A 16716-nucleotide genomic window follows, 5' to 3' on the forward strand; every position below is an offset into this window, starting at 1 on the left:
AAATCTTGCGGCTCATTGATTCTATTCGGTGCATAGACACAAACAGCACGCCAGGCAATTTCAGCAAAAACAAAATCACAAAATACTAGCCGGCAATTTTCACTACTAGACACAGATTCAATAACCCCAATGCTTTTTCGAATAAAGATGGCACAACCGCCTGACCTACCAACTGCATGACTCACGCATACATTATATCTGCTACGGAAGACTTCAACCATTTTATCAGTAAGTTCTTCACTCTCGATTTTGGTCTCTTGGACCGCTAACAAGTCTATATCACTTTCTAAGAGAATGCGACTTAGTTGATATTGCCGTCCTAGGGCAGAAAGGCCTCTTGAATTAAATGTTGCGATGCACAAGGCATTTTTAAAGTTTACTGCCATATCAAGTTGGGATTATTGCCAATATTTTACTCACATTTTTACGTCAAACAGGGGCATGGGCTGACAAAGCTTCCATATATGTGGCCGTCTCAGGGTATTAACGCGAACAAGTACTCCGCTGACTGAGCAGGGTTGTACAAGGGAAAAAAAGAAAAAAACAAGAAAAAAATAAAAGCCGCCGTTAAGAAGGCGGCAGTTTTGAATTAGTCCGTCGGGCCTGCCCAAGGTTTGGCGTTGGCTTGAAAGGCTGCCGTCTGGACGTTGCAGCCTTTGTTGGAGGTTCTCCGGTGCTTGTTCCATCACCTCTTGCAGAGGTGTATCCAGTTTTCTCTCGCGGTCTCTTTGCAGGTCCGCTGCCAGACGCTACCATATCGACATCTGTGGAAATTTCCTCTGCAGCTTTCGTGTTTTCCGGAAAAGAATCATTGCTGTGGTCTTGGGTGTTGTTTGCGTCTTCTTTCGTTGTGTCCAGGCTCGCTACGGTAGCGATAGGTCCAGGGTCTTCCTCGCTACTCGGTTCCTTGGCGCCTCCTCCTGGGGTGTGCAGAGGCACTGCTGCCTCAGTCTTTCCTTCCTCGCCATGTTCTCAGGTAGCTTTTTCAGCATCAACTGCGTCCATCATCTGCTTGGAAACCAAATACCTCCGGGCTGGGCCTGCTACGCTGGCGTAAGAGCGCACGCACTGGGTCTCGTCGGGGCCATAGCGACGACAGAGCCCGCAACGTGAAACACGGCACTCCCGACGTATGTGGCCGATGCCGCGGCACGGGAGGCAGAGCGGAGCTCTGCCTGGAACGTGTACGAGTGCGACATCTTCAGCAACACGCAATTGATGAGACAAATCTTCGATGCTGACGCCCACTTTCAGCTTTAGTGTTACGGAGCGCGTTGTTGATCCTTTATCAATGCATCCTTTCACCTCCAATTTCTCGCTTGTGATTTCAGTCACCTTCCCGAAGACCGCCAGAGCCGTTCGCACATCGTCGTCCGGCACACCATGGAGTAGCCAGTAGAGCTTCAGGCGTACTCCTCTGTCGCAGGGGTCTATAACCATGCAGCGCTCATTCTTGACATTGAAGGTGTCTGCAGCCAGTATCTTCTTTCCTTCCTCGTCCATGAACGTCACTGCCCACAGGTGATTCATTTGGTATGCGCCAAGGGCAACTACCTCCGGCAGCAGTAAAAGACGGTCGAGTGTGTCGCAGAAATGCTCGCAACGATATGGCCTTTTCCTTAGGCAACCATGCAAACAAACCGTATAAAAAACGGAATCACCTGTGGGCAGATGCGGCAAAACAGCCTGGCAATCTTCAGCCTGTTTGTCAGAAGACCTAGTTCCGCGGCCATTGGCCGCTGTAACTGCTCCGAGGGAGCACATGCTTGCACGACCGCTCACTGTGGTGGCCGGAAGTGGAATGCTCGGCCACCTCTACCGGACGTCAGGTACCTAGCTATCGTAAAATCTCAGTCAATCCTACATCTGCGCCATCAACTCAGCGTATTTTTCAGGGACAAAAAGCGCAAAAAGTTCGACGAGGGTGGGACTCGAACCCACGCGGGCAGAGCCCAATGGATTAGCAGTCCATCGCCTTAACCACTCGGCCACCTCGCCAAGACATTCGGGACCTCTCGTAAGATCTCAGTCAATCCTACATCTGCGCCATCAATTCAGCGTATTTTTCAGAGACAAAAAGCGCAAAATGTTCGACGAGGGTGGGACTCGAACCCACGCGGGCAGAGCCCAATGGATTAGCAGTCCATCGCCTTAACCACTCGGCCACCTCGCCCAGACATTCGGGACCTCTCGTAAGATCTCAGTCAATCCTACATCTGCGCCATAAACTCGGCGTATTCTTCAGGGACAAAAAGCGCAAAAAGTTCGACGAGGGTGGGACTCGAACCCACGCGGGCAGAGCCCAATGGATTAGCAGTCCATCGCCTTAACCACTCGGCCACCTCGCCCAGACATTCGGGACCTCTCGTAAGACCTCAGTCAATCCTACATCTGCGCCATCAATTCAGCGTATTTTTCAGAGACAAAAAGCGCAAAATGTTCGACGAGGGTGGGACTCGAACCCACGCGGGCAGTGCCCAATGAATTAGCAGTCCATCGCCTTAACCACTCGGCCACCTCGCCCAGGCATTCGGGACCTCTCGTAAGATCTCAGTCAATCCTACATCTGCGCCATCAACTCGGCGTATTCTTCAGGGACAAAAAGCGCAAAAAGTTCGACGAGGGTGGGACTCGAACCCACGCGGGCAGAGCCCAATGGATTAGCAGTCCATCGCCTTAACCACTCGGCCACCTCGTCTTTTTTTTTTTTCTTTATTGCCATTCTTTGACAACTGAAACAGACATACAGATGGCGTAAGGATGATATGTACAGTGCTGTGGTGATATAACCGCCTGCCGTCATTTGGCAGGCGTGCATTGTTAGAACCGCTTTAGACAGACGAGTTCATCTAACAAGGTAGCCCATTCAGGCTTATCTTGTCGTGCATCGCAAGCCTCGCGCAAGAACAAAATACTTTCAGTAAAGTGCTCTCTAGCTGGGCGAATAACCAGTCTTTCATGCCTGACGTCCATGCGTGTTTTCCACAGGCTGTGTAGAATCAACGCCATAAGCATATCATAAGGAACACCACCTTCACTGGTAATTGGAAGGAAACGGATGCCGTACGGTGTGATAGGCAACTCCTTTCTTAGTGTACGTTGCAGAATGTCCCACAAGAAAAGTGCGTCCGAGCAGTCCAAAAATATGTGTTCGATCGTCTCTGGTTTTCTACACCTGCTGCAGTTGATCGACCATGCGACAAAGAGGCCTTTTTCTTGTAGCCAAGGTTTGACGGGAAGGGTCCCAGTATGCAATTGGAAGAAAAAAGTTTTAACCCCAGATCGCACTGGCATCCGTTTCACTCGCTTCAATACATCTGCCCCTGTGCTCGGTGAATACATAGATCGGTACAAAGGAACAGGCATACAAACGTCAACTAGGTCCTTATACAATTTCTTTCTCCCAACAATAGCAAGATAATCAAATGAAAAGCGAGCATGCAAGAATTCTACGGACCAAGCTACCTCCCGTAAAAATCCGCGGAGACTTGCGCCATTTGCCGTTCTTGAGGTTACTATAAATTGAGGTAACGCATTTCGTAAACGTAGCTGGCACACTGTTCGCAAGAAGGGATCCTTCTGATCTCGCAAAAAAAGAAATCTTGAGACAACTTGCCTCAAAAACAAATGCGCCAAACCAAGGCCTCCTGACTTCACGGACCGAAATAGATTAGTGCGGCTCGTTCTCTCCCATGTGGATCCCCATATAAAAACAGCGCATGCTCTGTGTATCTTTTGGATGGTCATTCTTGACATGCACAGTGCTTGCAGTACATACCAGATTTTTGCAAAAAGGAAAACATTGCATACGGTTGATCGCGCGAAAATCGATAAATTTCTGCCTCCGAACTTTGTTGTTTTAACTTTAACTTGCTCTAGTTCTTCTTGCCAATAGTCTTTTGTATCATGATAATGTTGCAGAGGTACCCCAAGGTACCGCGCAGGGGTCGTGGTCCAGTGCATATTTTCAAAAAATTCTATTTTATCATTCCAATTACCATGCCAGATGCCCAATGACTTACTCCAGTTTATCGCACTTCCAGTGACCTTGCAGAATCTGTTCGCCACTTCTACTGCATTAGAGATGCTTTGCTTGTCTCGACAGAATATGGCGATATCGTCTGCGTACGCCAAGATTTTAACTTCTCTGGAGTCCATTGAAAATCCTCTTATGTTATTACTACTAATAACCTTTAAGCAGAAAGGTTCAACGTACAATGCAAAAAGTAGAGACGATAATGCGCATCCTTGGCGGAGTGCTGACTTAACTTCTATCATAGCCGTAGGCTGTTTGTTAACTATTAGTTTCGTAGATACGCCAGCGTAGCACATTTTAACACCCTGCAAAAGAACAGAACCTATCTTGGCATGTTTTAAAACAAGAAAAAGGATTTCATGTGACACTCTATCAAACGCTTTTTCAAGATCAAGTTGCAACAGTGCAACCTTTTCTGAGAAGGCATCGCAACTTTCCAATATTGTTCTCGCTACATGTATATTGGTGACAATGGATCGTCCTCTTATGCCACATGTCTGGTGCGACCCTACTAATTGCTGTATCACATTTTGGAGTCTCCGTGCAAGAACCTTCGTGTATATCTTATAATCTGTGTTTGTGAGACATATGGGGCGGTACGCCCCTGTCGACAGTAGTACATGAGGGTCCTCGGACTTCGGTATCAACACCGTGTGACTCTGACGAAAAGAAGGGGGCAGCACGCAGTTCTCATACGCTTCCGCAATTACATTGTAAAGGACAGTGGCTATGTCTTGTTTAAAAGCTTGGTAAAAAGCGGCGCTGAGACCGTCTGGCCCTGGCGTTTTTCCGGAACTTAGTGCGTCGATCGCCCATTTTATTTCTTCTAAAGTAATCGGTTCTTCGAGCCTTTCCGTTACTTCCCTTTCAAGACTTGGCAATAGCGACAGGAATTCAGTATCGAATCCTTCATCGCGAATGCGTTCTTGCCCTAGTAGATCGCAGTAATGCTCATAGAAGGCCTGTCTTATTGTTTCTTTATCTCGTACAACCTCACTGCCGTATGTTACGGCTGTTATCTCGTTCCGCGAGGCATAAGCTCGTTCGTCCCCGAGTGAGCGCTTTGTCGGCTGTTCGCCGCACCATAACTTTTCTGCGCGTGCGCGTACGACCGCCCCTTTGTATCTTTCAGCTTCGACTAGTTCTAACTGGGATTTAATTTCTTTTATTTCCTTCGTATACTTTCCGGGACTGACATTCTCAACACTTAAATAAAAATTTAAATTATTTTGCATTTCTAATTCTTTTTTCCTTTCCTCTCGGCGCAAGGCACCAGACCTCTCTATGGCTAACATTTTAACGTCTTGTTTGAAATTCTCCCACGCTTCTGCATAACTTTTGTGTTCTGTCTCGAACCATCCGTGAAGGCTATCATTAACACCCCTCAAAAATAATTCATCTTCTAAGAGCTTAAAGTTAAATTTCCACAACTCCCAGTTAAAACCGGTCGGCTTTTTCGGACCAACGACAAAGTTGACTAAGCTGTGATCGGTGAAGGAAACATGATTTACTTCATATAGAAAACATAATGGTATTAGATCCGCTGTAACGTAGGCACGATCCAACCTGGCATGACTATTTCGCTGATAGTGAGTGAATGGTGGCGTCTCTGCATTGGACATCACATCCCCAACATCCTCCAAATTGTATTTTTCTATTGCTGCGTTCAAAGATTTCACACTTGCATCATGAATAGGTGGGCTTCCAACTCTGTCTTTTACATTACAGACGCAATTGAAATCACCCATCATCACAACAATTCGGTCACACTGCAAATGGTTTTCAACACTTTCAAAGAAATTCTTTCGGTCGTTCACCTTGTTAGGCGCATACAAGCAAATGACGCGCCACTTAATATCACGGAAAAATAAATCACAAACAATAAGCCGGCCACTATCATCTGTGAACACATTTTCTACTGAGAGGCCTATAGCGCTTCTCAGAAAAAGCGCACAACCACCTGAAGTACCACATGCGTGCGAAACACACACGTAAAAACGTGACCTAAATGAATGCAACATTTGATCCGTCCCTTCTTCACTATCGACTTTTGTTTCTTGTACACCGATTACGTCAAGATTCTTTTTCATGAGCAGGCGACAAAGCTGATATTGCTTGCGCCTTCCTGCAAGGCCTCGAACATTAATTGTACCAAATCGTAAGGCTGTGTCTAGAAGTATTTTCATGGTAATGTGAGGAGGCGCGTGAGACTAAAGTCCTTTTTAAACAGACTACTGACACTGACTTCGTTCGAATGCAACGACAGTCTTTACATCTTCCCCTCCCCCACCTCAGTACTCACACATACTGCGAACACTTGCTGGGGGCTCACGTCGGTCCCGACGCTGGCCCTTTTCGGCCAGTTGGGATATTAGGCGTCGGCTTGAAGCTCGACCGACGGCCACTCGGTGTTTTCGCAAGTGGTTCCTCGTGGCCTGACCCACTTGGTCCGTCACCTCTTTTCTCGTTAGTTTCGAGTGGACGTTTTACCGGGCCCGCTCCTTTAAGGGGCTCCGTCGTGTCCATGAGACTCGGAGAGTGTCCGGGCGATTCCGCAGGCTCGTTGCTTGTCTTGTTCTTGTCATTTTCCGCGTGGTGCTCTTTTTCTTTAGCTCGAGCAGGCTTCTCCTCTAATTCTTTGGTGTCCGTTTTCTTCGCTGGTTCACGGGTGTCTTCCTTTGGTTCAGGACGTTGCACCACGCCACCTTTTCCAGCCGTCTCTTCAGCATCGAATGCGTCCATTGTGTGCTCCTGGATGACTTCATCACTCTTGGATGGTCCCGCCACATTCGCGTACGTTCGCACGCACGAGCTTTCGTCGTGCCCGAAGCGCCGACACAAAGCACAGCGCGGTACGCGACAGTCTCGCCTGATATGACCTGTGCGGTTACACCTCAGGCAGAGCGGGGCACGCCCAGGCGCAACCAGCAGTGTCATGATGCCGGCGACCCGAAGTTGATGCGGGAGGTCGTCTATGGTAATTCCTGGTTTCAGCTTCATCGATACGATGCGGGTTGACGAACCTTTATCGGTGATGCCTTGCACGCGCCAGCGTTCCCTGAAGACCTCCGTAACTTTCCCAAAAGGCGTGAGAGCGGCGCGGACGTCCTCATCTTGCACGTTGTGAAGGAGCCAGTAGAGCTTAAGCCGCACATCCTGGCTGGCTGGGTTAACCACCAGGCAGCGACGCTCCTTAACCGTAATGTCTCCGAGGGCCAGCATTTTCTTCATAGCATCTGGGCTTCTGAAAGTAACCGCCCACACGTGGTTCATCTGGAAAGCCCCCAAGGCGTCAACCTCGGGAAGCAGACCCAGACGAACCAGCGTGTCTCGAAATTCTTCGACTCGGTAAGGCCTTGCCTTTACGTCTCCGTGAAGAAAAAGCGTGTTGGCCACGCATGGTCCTGTAGGCAGAGGCGGCAAAATAACTTGGTAGTCCTGGCTATCCATAGCAGCATTCCTGTTACCGCGGCTCGTCTGAGCCGCAAACACCGCCCCAACGGAGCAAGGCATTCTGCGTCCGCACCGAACGGTAGCCGGAAGTAGAATCACTCGGCCACCTCGTCCAGACATTCGGGACCTCTCGTAAGATCTCAGTCAATCCTACATCTGCGCCATCAACTCGGCGTATTCTTCAGGGACAAAAAGTTCGACGAGGGTGGGACTCGAAACCACGCGGGCAGAGCCCAATGGATTAGCAGTCCATCGCCTTAACCACTCGGCCACCTCGTCCAGACATTCGGGACCTCTCGTAAGATCTCAGTCAATCCTACATCTGCGCCATCAACTCGGCGTATTCTTCAGGGACAAAAAGCGCAAAAAGTTCGACGAGGGTGGGACTCGAACCCACGTGGGCAGAGCCCAACGGATTAGCAGTCCATCGCCTTAACCACTCGGCCACCTCGCCCGGACGCTAGGTGCCTCTCGTAAGATCTCAGTCAATCTTACATCTGCGCCATCAACTGTGCGTATTTTTCAGGGACAAAAAGCGCAAAAAGTTCGCCGAGGGCGGGACTCGAACTTACGCGGGCAGAGCCCCATGGATTAGCAGTCCATCGCCTTAACCACTCGACCACCTTCTTTTTTTTTTCTTTATTACCGGTTTGGCACAGAACTCATAAATACAATTTTACAAGTACAATGAAAGACGTGTGAGCCTTTTCATGGCTGGAGGGTTAAGCTAAAATGGCTTCAGATAAGCCAGCTTATCGAGCACAGGTATCCAATCCGGTGGGTTCCTCTAGATTTTGAGAACATCTCGTATGTACACACAGTTTTCAGTGAAATTTTGCATGGCCGATCTTGCGTTGACATCCACATTCCTGACCGCCATTCTCGTTTTCCACACACTATGCAAACACAGTAACACGAACATGTCGCATGGCATTTCATCTGGATCTTCACATGGCAAGAATCCGATACCAAAGTGTTACTGGCAACTCTTTCTGAATTGTCCGTTTAAGGATGTCCCACAGGAAAACAGCATCGTGACAGTCCAAAAAGATATGCTCTATCGTTTCCTCCTTTCGACATATCAGGCAGTGTAATCCCCATGGGACAAAGATACCTTTGCTTTGAAGCCACGGTTTTACAGCGAGCGTACCCGTGTGCAGTTGGAAAAAGAATGATTTAGATGACGCTCTTACTGGCATTTTTCGAACTCGTTTTAATACGTCTCGTTCTGGTCCTAGTTGATAGATGGAGTGGTACAACGGTATTGGTAAAAAAACATCAATTAGATCTTTGTACAATCGTTTACGTGCCACTGCGCTCAAGTATTCTAAGGAAAACCGTGGCTTCAGTACTTGATATGCAGACACTATTTCGCGCCAAAAACTGCTCAGTGTTCCACGCGTATCTGCATTTTATGACACAATATAATCCGGTATATGATTACACAGCCTCATGTGTATAACAGTACGCAAGAAAACATCGCTTTGGTCTCTCATAAAGAAAAACCTTGAAACTATTTGTTTCAAAAATAAATGACACAGACCAAGCCCTCCGTGTCACACTGCAAGGAACAAGTTTGAGCGACTGGTGCGTTCCCAGGTAGAATTCCATATATAGGTGGCAAACACTCTGTGTAATTCTTGGACACAAGTTCTGCTCATACTGAACACTTGAAGTACATAAAACACTTCTGTAACAAAAAACACATTACAGACTGTGGCGCGGGAAAACATAGAAAAGTTATGCCCTCCCCATTTTTCAGACTGATCCTTGATCCTTTCTGTCTCTCCTGCCCAGTATTCTGCAATATTTCCATAATGCTGAAGAGGAACCCCCAAGTATCTAGCAGGAATACTTGTCCATTTCATGTTTGCATACGCCTCAGGTGCTTGCACCGAATTTCCATGCCAAATGCCCGGAGATTTAACCCAGCTAATGGCACTTCCGGTAGCACTACAGAATGATGAAGCTTCCTTAACAGCTTCTTTAATACTGTCCTTGTCTTTGCAGAATATGGCTATGTCATCGGCATATGCCAGTATCTTTACTTCAGTACAGTAAAAGGAGTAACCATGCACCATTCTATTTATGCGAATTTTTAAACATAAGGGTTACAAATAAAGTGCAAAAAAAGAGACGAACACGCACACCCTTGTTTTATACCTGACAGTACTGGAATGTTTTCAATTACGGTGTTGTTAATTATAAGGTTTACTGCACACTCTTCATACACCATCTTCATGCCCTCGGTGATAACGCTACCTACATTACAATGTTCTAGTAATAACTGTAGTATGTCATGATTAACTCTATCAAATGCTTTCTGAAGATCCAGTTGTATCATAGCTATGTTGTCTTGAGTCATGTCACAGCATTCTAGGATAGTTCTAGCGGTGTGTATATTTGTGCAGATTGTCCTTCCTTTGATGCCACATGTCTGGTGAGGTAATACGAGGTGTGTGATAACGCTCTGCAATCTCTTGGCTAGCACCTTTGTAAATATTTTATAGTCTACATTCGTAAGACTTATAGGTCGATAGGCCTCAACAGCCAACAATTTTCTGGGACCATCCGACTTTGGAATGAGTACTACATGACATTTTCTAAAAGACAAAGGTGCTCTTTTTTGTTCATAGCACTCATTTATCACGTGATGTAACGCTTGTGCCAGTTCTTCCTTGAAGCACTTGTAAATGGCAGCCCCTAGTCCATCAGGCCCAGGTGCTTTGCCAGTGCTTAGTTCATCAATGGCCTGTTTCACTTCATTCAGACTAATTGGCCGTTCAAGCGTTTGTCTTACTTCATCGCCTAGCCTTGGCATGAGCGACAAAAATTCGTTTCGAAAGGTTTCTGTATCTTTTATTTTTGGGCTTAACAGTTTTCGATAGCATTCAACAAACGCTTTCTCTATCAGTTCCTTGTCACGCGTCACATCATTTTTATATCTTATTTCTTTTATCTCTTTTTTTACTGCTTGCCTTTTTTTCTTTCCCGAGTGCCCGCTTAGTAGGCGTTTCCCCTAGCCATAGTCTTTCAGCTCGTGCTCTGACGATCGCTCCACGATATTTCTTTTCATCAATCACTGCAAGCTTACTTTTAAGGTCACGTAGTTCCTTGCTAAAGTGTCCAGGGGTAGCACTCTCAACCACAATCATATAATCTAACGTGCTCCTCAGTTCTTTCTCTTGGTGCTTTTCAATGCTGCGCAGCACGCAAGCTCGTTCAATCACCGCAATCTTTACTTCAATCTTAAATTGCTCCCAAAGTGCTGTGAAATTAGTAGTTTCAACCGAACATATTTTCTCTATCTTTTCCTTTGCTTTTTTAACAAAAATTTCATCATCCAACAGTGTATCGTTTAATTTCCACAAATTCCAACTAATTTGGACGCTTTTGTCTTGGTTTCAAGTGTCGCTATCACCAAGCAGTGATCGCTAAATGTGACGGTCTTTACTTTGTATGTAGTAATGTGTGGTATGACAACTGCAGGAACATATATGCGATCTAGTCTAGCGTGACTTACACCTTGGTAGTGTGTATACTGTACGTACTCTTCGCCGTCAAAAATGCAACCAACGTCGTCCAGCTCAAACTCGTTTACAAGCGCGTTTAACAGTGTCGCACTTCTATCGCGGTAAGTCAATCTGTTGGCTCTGTCTTGCGGCCTGCACACACAATTAAAGTCTCCAAATAAAATTAAGTTTCTTTCGTACGTCATGCAGGTTCTTAGGTTTTCTATATATTCTACGCGTTCGTTAATCTTATTCGGTGCATACACACAAATTGCACACCAGTTGAGGCCACAAAACGTAAAATCGATAACGAGTAGCCTGCAATCATCACTGGACTTTACAGATTGCGCTACAGTATCGGTGCATCTTCGAACAAGTATCATGCAACCCGCCGAAGTGCCTCTGGCACACATACATACATACACACATACATTATACCTATCCTTGAAAAGCTCGACCATTCTGTCCGTTTTCTCTTCGCTTTCTACTTTGGTTTCCTGCACTGCGATTATGTCAGTGTCATTTTCCAACAAGAGACGACTTAACTGGCACTGCCTCCTGCGGGATGCCAAACCCCTCACATTCAACGTAGCTACACAAAGGGGAACTGTCAGATTAACAGCCATTTTCAAATTAGCAAACAGCCGGAATGATACCCACACCTGGACAAGCAGTGATAGCAAAAACCAGCACAGGTCACATTCTACTTGTCCGCTAGGTAACGTCTTATACTGAGGACAGGCTGGCTGAACACACTTCGCGCCCCGCTAAGGCGGCGACGATGTTGAAGGCGTCCGCCTATCAGGCGGTATCTTCGGCTTTGGTTTGAGGCCCAGTCGCCTCGTTATAGTGGTCTTCGGCGACGGCTCACTGCTGCTCGATGCTTCGTGTGTACATTGAGATTAATCGGTGGCCTCACGAGGCCTCTTTGCAGCTGCTTTAGCGGCTGCTGTCATTTCAACATCCTCAATGCCCTCGGGCTCATCTTTCGCGGTCGTCACTGGTGTGCTTACTAAAATCGCGTCCTTTCTCTCATTGACATTTTGGTCGTTAGTCGGCTTCCCAACCAGCACGCTCTTTACCTCACCAGATTGGCTGCCACCGGGCCCAGTGGTGTTTTCCGGAAGTGAAGACGCCTCAGAAGGTGTGCTGTCTGCCGCCGGTTCTTCGGTCGTTGCTCGGGATGCTGCATCGGCATCAGCATGGTACATTATGTGTTCAGCCATCTCGTCGCCTTTAACTTGGCTTGTTACCGCTGCATAGGATCGCACGCAGTCTTGTTCTTCATGGCCAAATCGTCGGCAGAGTGCACAGCGTGGTATGCGACACTCGCGCCTGATATGTCCAGTTCCATTGCACCAGAGGCATAACGGGGGCCTTCCTGGTACATGCACGAGCGCTAAGTTTTCCGCGACGCGCACCTGATGAGGCAAGTCTTCAACTGTAATTCCAGGCTTTGGCAAGAGTGTCACCAAACGGGTGGTGGACCCTTAATCGTTACATCCCTGTACTCGCCACTTTTCTCGGGTGATATCTGTAACCTTTTCGTAAGGGGTTAACGCTGCTCGAACTTCGTCGTCGTGAACGAAATGCAACAGCCAATAAAGCTTCAGTCTGATGCCTTGGTTGCACGGATCATAAACGACGCAGGGCTGGTCGTTCACGTTGAATGTTTCTGCCGCAAGCATCCTTTTCTTCGAAGCTTCATCACGGAAGGTCACCGCCCATGCATAGTTCATTAGGAAGGCGCCAAAAGCCACCACTTCCGGCAGCAGTGCAAGACGCCCGAACGCATCTCGAAAGTGGTCGACCCGATACGGCCTGGTTTTAACATCCGCGTGCAAAAATACTGCATACAAAACTGATGTACCTGAAGGCAGATGAGGCAAAACAACTTGATAATCCGGGTAAGGCTTATCCGTACACCTGGTGCCACGGCCGAGGGCTGCAGTAACCGCTTCTACGGAGCAAGGCATTCCGCGTCCGTTCACTGCAGTGGCCGGAAGTGGAACCCCACTCGGCCACCTCGCCCGGACCTTAGGTACTTCTCGTAAGATCTCAGTCAATCTTACATCTGCGCCATCAACTCTGCGTGTTTTTCAGGGACAAAAAGCGCAAAAAGTTCGACGAGGGTGGGCCTCGAACCCACGCGGGTAGAGCCCAATGGATTAGCAGTCCATCGCCTTAACCACTCGGCCACCTCGCCCGGACGTTAGGTACCTCTCGTAAGATCTCAGTCAATCCTACATCTGCGCCATCAACTCGGCGTATTTTTCAGGGACAAAAAGCGCAAAAAGTTCGACGAGGGTGGGACTCGAACCCACGCGGGCACAGCCCAACGGATTAGCAGTCCATCGCCTTAACCACTCGGCCACCTCGCCAGGACATTAGGTACCTCTCGTAAGATCTCAGTCAATCCTACATCTGCGCCATCAACTCGGCGTATTTTTCAGGGACAAAAAGCGCAAAAAGTTCGACGAGGGTGGGACTCGAACCCACGCGGGCAGAGCCCAATGGATTAGCAGTCCATCGCCTTAACCACTCGGCCACCTCGCCCTTTTTTTTATTATTACCTTTCTCAGACAAAGCAATACCATCACAAATCCACACTACATAGGGTAATTAAAAACGCTTGCCCGCTTTGGGTAAGCTTGGGTATTTAAAACCGCTTCAGGTGTACAAGAGCATCTAATACAGGTATCCATGCTGGTGGATCAATCTGTGCTTTATACATCTCACGAATAAACGCAATACTTTCTTTGCAGTACTCTCTGGCTGGCTGTGCGTTCATATCTGCATGATACACTGCCATTCTCGTTTTCCAGATGCTGTGAAGACATAAAGCCATAAACATGTCATGCGGTAGCCCTTCATCATTATCGGTTGGGAGGAAGCGGATGCCATATGTGGTAATCGGTAACTCTTTTTTTAAAGTACGTTGCAGTATGTCCCATAAGAAGGTGGCATCTACGCAATCAAGAAAAATATGGTCGATAGTTTCTGGTTGCTTGCACAATAAGCAGTTTATCGTCCAAGGCACGAAGATACCCTTCTGCTCTAACCACGGTTTAACGGGCAGAGTTCCGGTGTGCAAGTAAAAGAAGAACGTTTTCACCGTGGACCGTACTGGCATCCGCTTCACCCTTTTCAGTACGTCTTTGCCTGCTCCTGTTGACAACATGGTGCGATACAGTGGTTCTGGCATACATACATCAACAACATCTTTGTACAGTTTCTTTCGTGTGACATTGCTTAGATACTGTAATGAGAACCGTGCTACGAGAAACTCGTAAGACCAGACGACTTCTCGCAGGAAGCCTCGTACTTTCGGCCCATCAACCCGATCAGACGACACAATAAACGCTGGCATAACGTCACACAATCGCATTTGAATCACAGTACGTAGGAAAGCATTGCTTTGCTCTCCCATAAAGAGAAATCTGGACACTACCTGTTTTAGAAACAAATGCGCCAAGCCCAGTCCGCCACTTTTCACTGACCGGAATAAATTTGTACGGCTTGTACGTTCCCAAGTTGATCCCCATATATACACTGCTAGAACTCTGTGGAGTCTTTGAATGCTTGCTCTCGTCGCACACAGTACTTGCAGAACGTACCAAATCTTGGCTACAAGAAAAAGGTTACATACTGTTGACCTTGCAAATATAGATAAGTGTCTCCCTCCAAATTTGGTCGATTTTTCGTTTATTTGTTCCGTTTCATTTCTCCAATAATCACTAGTGTCTTTGTAGTGATTTAAAGGGACCCCGAGGTATTTCGTTGGCGAAACCATCCACTGCATGCTTTCAAAGACGTCCGGGGTATCGTCCCAATCCCCATGCCAAAAGCCCAAAGATTTGCTCCAGTTGATAACGCTTCCGGTCACTTTACAAAAACTCTTCGCCACACTGATGGCATTCCTGACACTGTCTTGGTCAGAACAGAAAACTGCAATATCGTCATCGTACGTAAGTAGCTTAACCTCGCTTGTGCTCAACGTAAAACCTTTTATTGCACTCGATGACATCATTTTCAGACAGAAAGGCTCCAGGTACAGCGCGAACAATAAAGGAGACAAAGGGCATCCTTGCCTAACAGAGGACTTTATCTGGAAACTGGCAGTTAATGATTTATTAATTTTAATCCTGCTAGAAATGTCTGCGTGACACATTTCTATACCTTCTGATAGGACCTTCCCGACATTGATGTGTTCTAGAATGTTGAAAAGGACTTTATGCACAACTCTGTCGAATGCCTTGTCTAAATCCAGTTGTACCTAGGCGACCTTCCCGCAGTACGCATCACAGCACTCCAGGACGGTTCTAGCCACGTGTATGTTTGTTACAATGGACCTTCTTTTATGCCGCAAGTCTGATGCGGCCCCACAAGCCTGGTTATAACACTTTGCAGTCTCCTACCCAAAACTTTAGCGAACATCTTGTAGTCCGTGTTCGTTAGGGTTATCGGTCGATACGCTCGTACATAGAGCAAGGCAGCTGGATCATCTGTCTTTGGAAAAAGTACAACATGGCTCTGCCTGAAAGAAGGAGGCAACTTCTTTGTTCTGTATGCCTCCTTGATTACGTTATGCAGGACAACTGCTATCTCCGTTTTAAAAGCCTTGTAGAATTCTGAGCCAAAACCATCAGGGCCTGGCGATTTCCCTGTACTCAATTCATCGATTGCCCCCTCAATTTCTGCAACGCTCATTGGTGCTTCGAGATTCGTTTTAACTTCTGCTTCAAGTTTTGGCATGTGTCTCAAGAAATCGCTTTGAAAACCTTCCACAATCTGTGGTACGTGGCCTACTAAATCACGATACTAATCAACAAATGCGCGACGTATCAGTTCCTCGTCTTGCACAACTTCATCTCTGTACATTATCGCTTTAATTTCGTTGCGCGACGCATAGCTTTTTTCATCTGATAGAGCGCGTTTGGTCGGGGTTTCACCCATATACATTTTTTCCGCACGCGCTCGTACAACTGCGCCCCTGTACTTTTCTGTATTAATAATTTCTAGTTTGTTTTTAATTTCTTTTATTTCTCTGGCAAAGTTACCCGGGGCTGTAGCTTCTGCATTCAAATAAAAATCAAGCTGGCTTTGGAGCCCAGTTTCTTCTTTGTTTTGCTTCCTCCGCAATGCCCCGGCTCTTTCGATGGCTGAGATTTTTGCGTTTTCCTTAAAATGTTCCCATGCGTCCGCACAACACTCCGGTTCATTTGCCAGTAGGTCTCCAATTTTTCCTTTTGTTTCCTTCATATATACCTCATCATTTAGGAGTTGAACATTGCATTTCCACAGCTGCCAGTTAAATTTTGCCGGTTTCCTCGGACCTAGCGCACACACAACCAAACTATGGTCGCTAAAGAAAACATTTTGAATGTCATACTTTTTGCAGACGGGTGCCAAATCTGCCGAAACATAAACACGATCTAATCTAGCGTGGCTGTCCCCCTGGTAGTGGGTAAACCGAGGCAATGTGCCATTTGACAGGAAGCACCCTACATCTTCTAACAGGTGACTTTCAGTCAGCACATTTAGTACCGACACACTCGCATCTCGTATCGGTGCATCTCTTGTCCTGTCTTCTACTCTGGATACGCAATTAAAGTCCCCCATCATTATAATTGCCCTGTCACAATTCAGATAATGTTCAACACTTTCGAAAAACAATCGGCGCTCACTTGATGCATTTGGGGCATGTAAACAAAC

At 47.0% G+C, this 16716-nt stretch overlaps 10 non-coding genes across 10 annotated transcripts; all 10 read right to left on the reverse strand.

Moving 5' to 3' along the window:
- Positions 1-1916: 1916 nt before the first annotated feature.
- On the reverse strand, positions 1917-1998 carry TRNAS-GCU (transfer RNA serine (anticodon GCU)). The gene has a single exon. It is a non-coding gene; the product is annotated as a tRNA-Ser (tRNA).
- A 93-nt stretch (positions 1999-2091) lies between these two features.
- TRNAS-GCU (transfer RNA serine (anticodon GCU)) lies at positions 2092-2173 on the reverse strand. Its single transcript has one exon. It is a non-coding gene; the product is annotated as a tRNA-Ser (tRNA).
- Positions 2174-2266: 93 nt separating this feature from the next.
- On the reverse strand, positions 2267-2348 carry TRNAS-GCU (transfer RNA serine (anticodon GCU)). The gene has a single exon. It is a non-coding gene; the product is annotated as a tRNA-Ser (tRNA).
- Positions 2349-2441: 93 nt separating this feature from the next.
- TRNAS-GCU (transfer RNA serine (anticodon GCU)) lies at positions 2442-2523 on the reverse strand. The gene has a single exon. It is a non-coding gene; the product is annotated as a tRNA-Ser (tRNA).
- Positions 2524-2616: 93 nt separating this feature from the next.
- Positions 2617-2698, reverse strand: TRNAS-GCU (transfer RNA serine (anticodon GCU)). The gene has a single exon. It is a non-coding gene; the product is annotated as a tRNA-Ser (tRNA).
- Positions 2699-7686: 4988 nt separating this feature from the next.
- TRNAS-GCU (transfer RNA serine (anticodon GCU)) lies at positions 7687-7768 on the reverse strand. The gene has a single exon. It is a non-coding gene; the product is annotated as a tRNA-Ser (tRNA).
- Positions 7769-7861: 93 nt separating this feature from the next.
- TRNAS-GCU (transfer RNA serine (anticodon GCU)) lies at positions 7862-7943 on the reverse strand. The gene has a single exon. It is a non-coding gene; the product is annotated as a tRNA-Ser (tRNA).
- A 5182-nt stretch (positions 7944-13125) lies between these two features.
- On the reverse strand, positions 13126-13207 carry TRNAS-GCU (transfer RNA serine (anticodon GCU)). The gene has a single exon. It is a non-coding gene; the product is annotated as a tRNA-Ser (tRNA).
- Positions 13208-13300: 93 nt separating this feature from the next.
- Positions 13301-13382, reverse strand: TRNAS-GCU (transfer RNA serine (anticodon GCU)). The gene has a single exon. It is a non-coding gene; the product is annotated as a tRNA-Ser (tRNA).
- Positions 13383-13475: 93 nt separating this feature from the next.
- Positions 13476-13557, reverse strand: TRNAS-GCU (transfer RNA serine (anticodon GCU)). Its single transcript has one exon. It is a non-coding gene; the product is annotated as a tRNA-Ser (tRNA).
- Positions 13558-16716: the final 3159 nt, after the last annotated feature.

The sequence above is a fragment of the Dermacentor albipictus genome, chromosome 1, assembly GCF_038994185.2.
Source record: "Dermacentor albipictus isolate Rhodes 1998 colony chromosome 1, USDA_Dalb.pri_finalv2, whole genome shotgun sequence".
Taxonomy (NCBI): Eukaryota; Metazoa; Arthropoda; class Arachnida; order Ixodida; family Ixodidae; genus Dermacentor; species Dermacentor albipictus.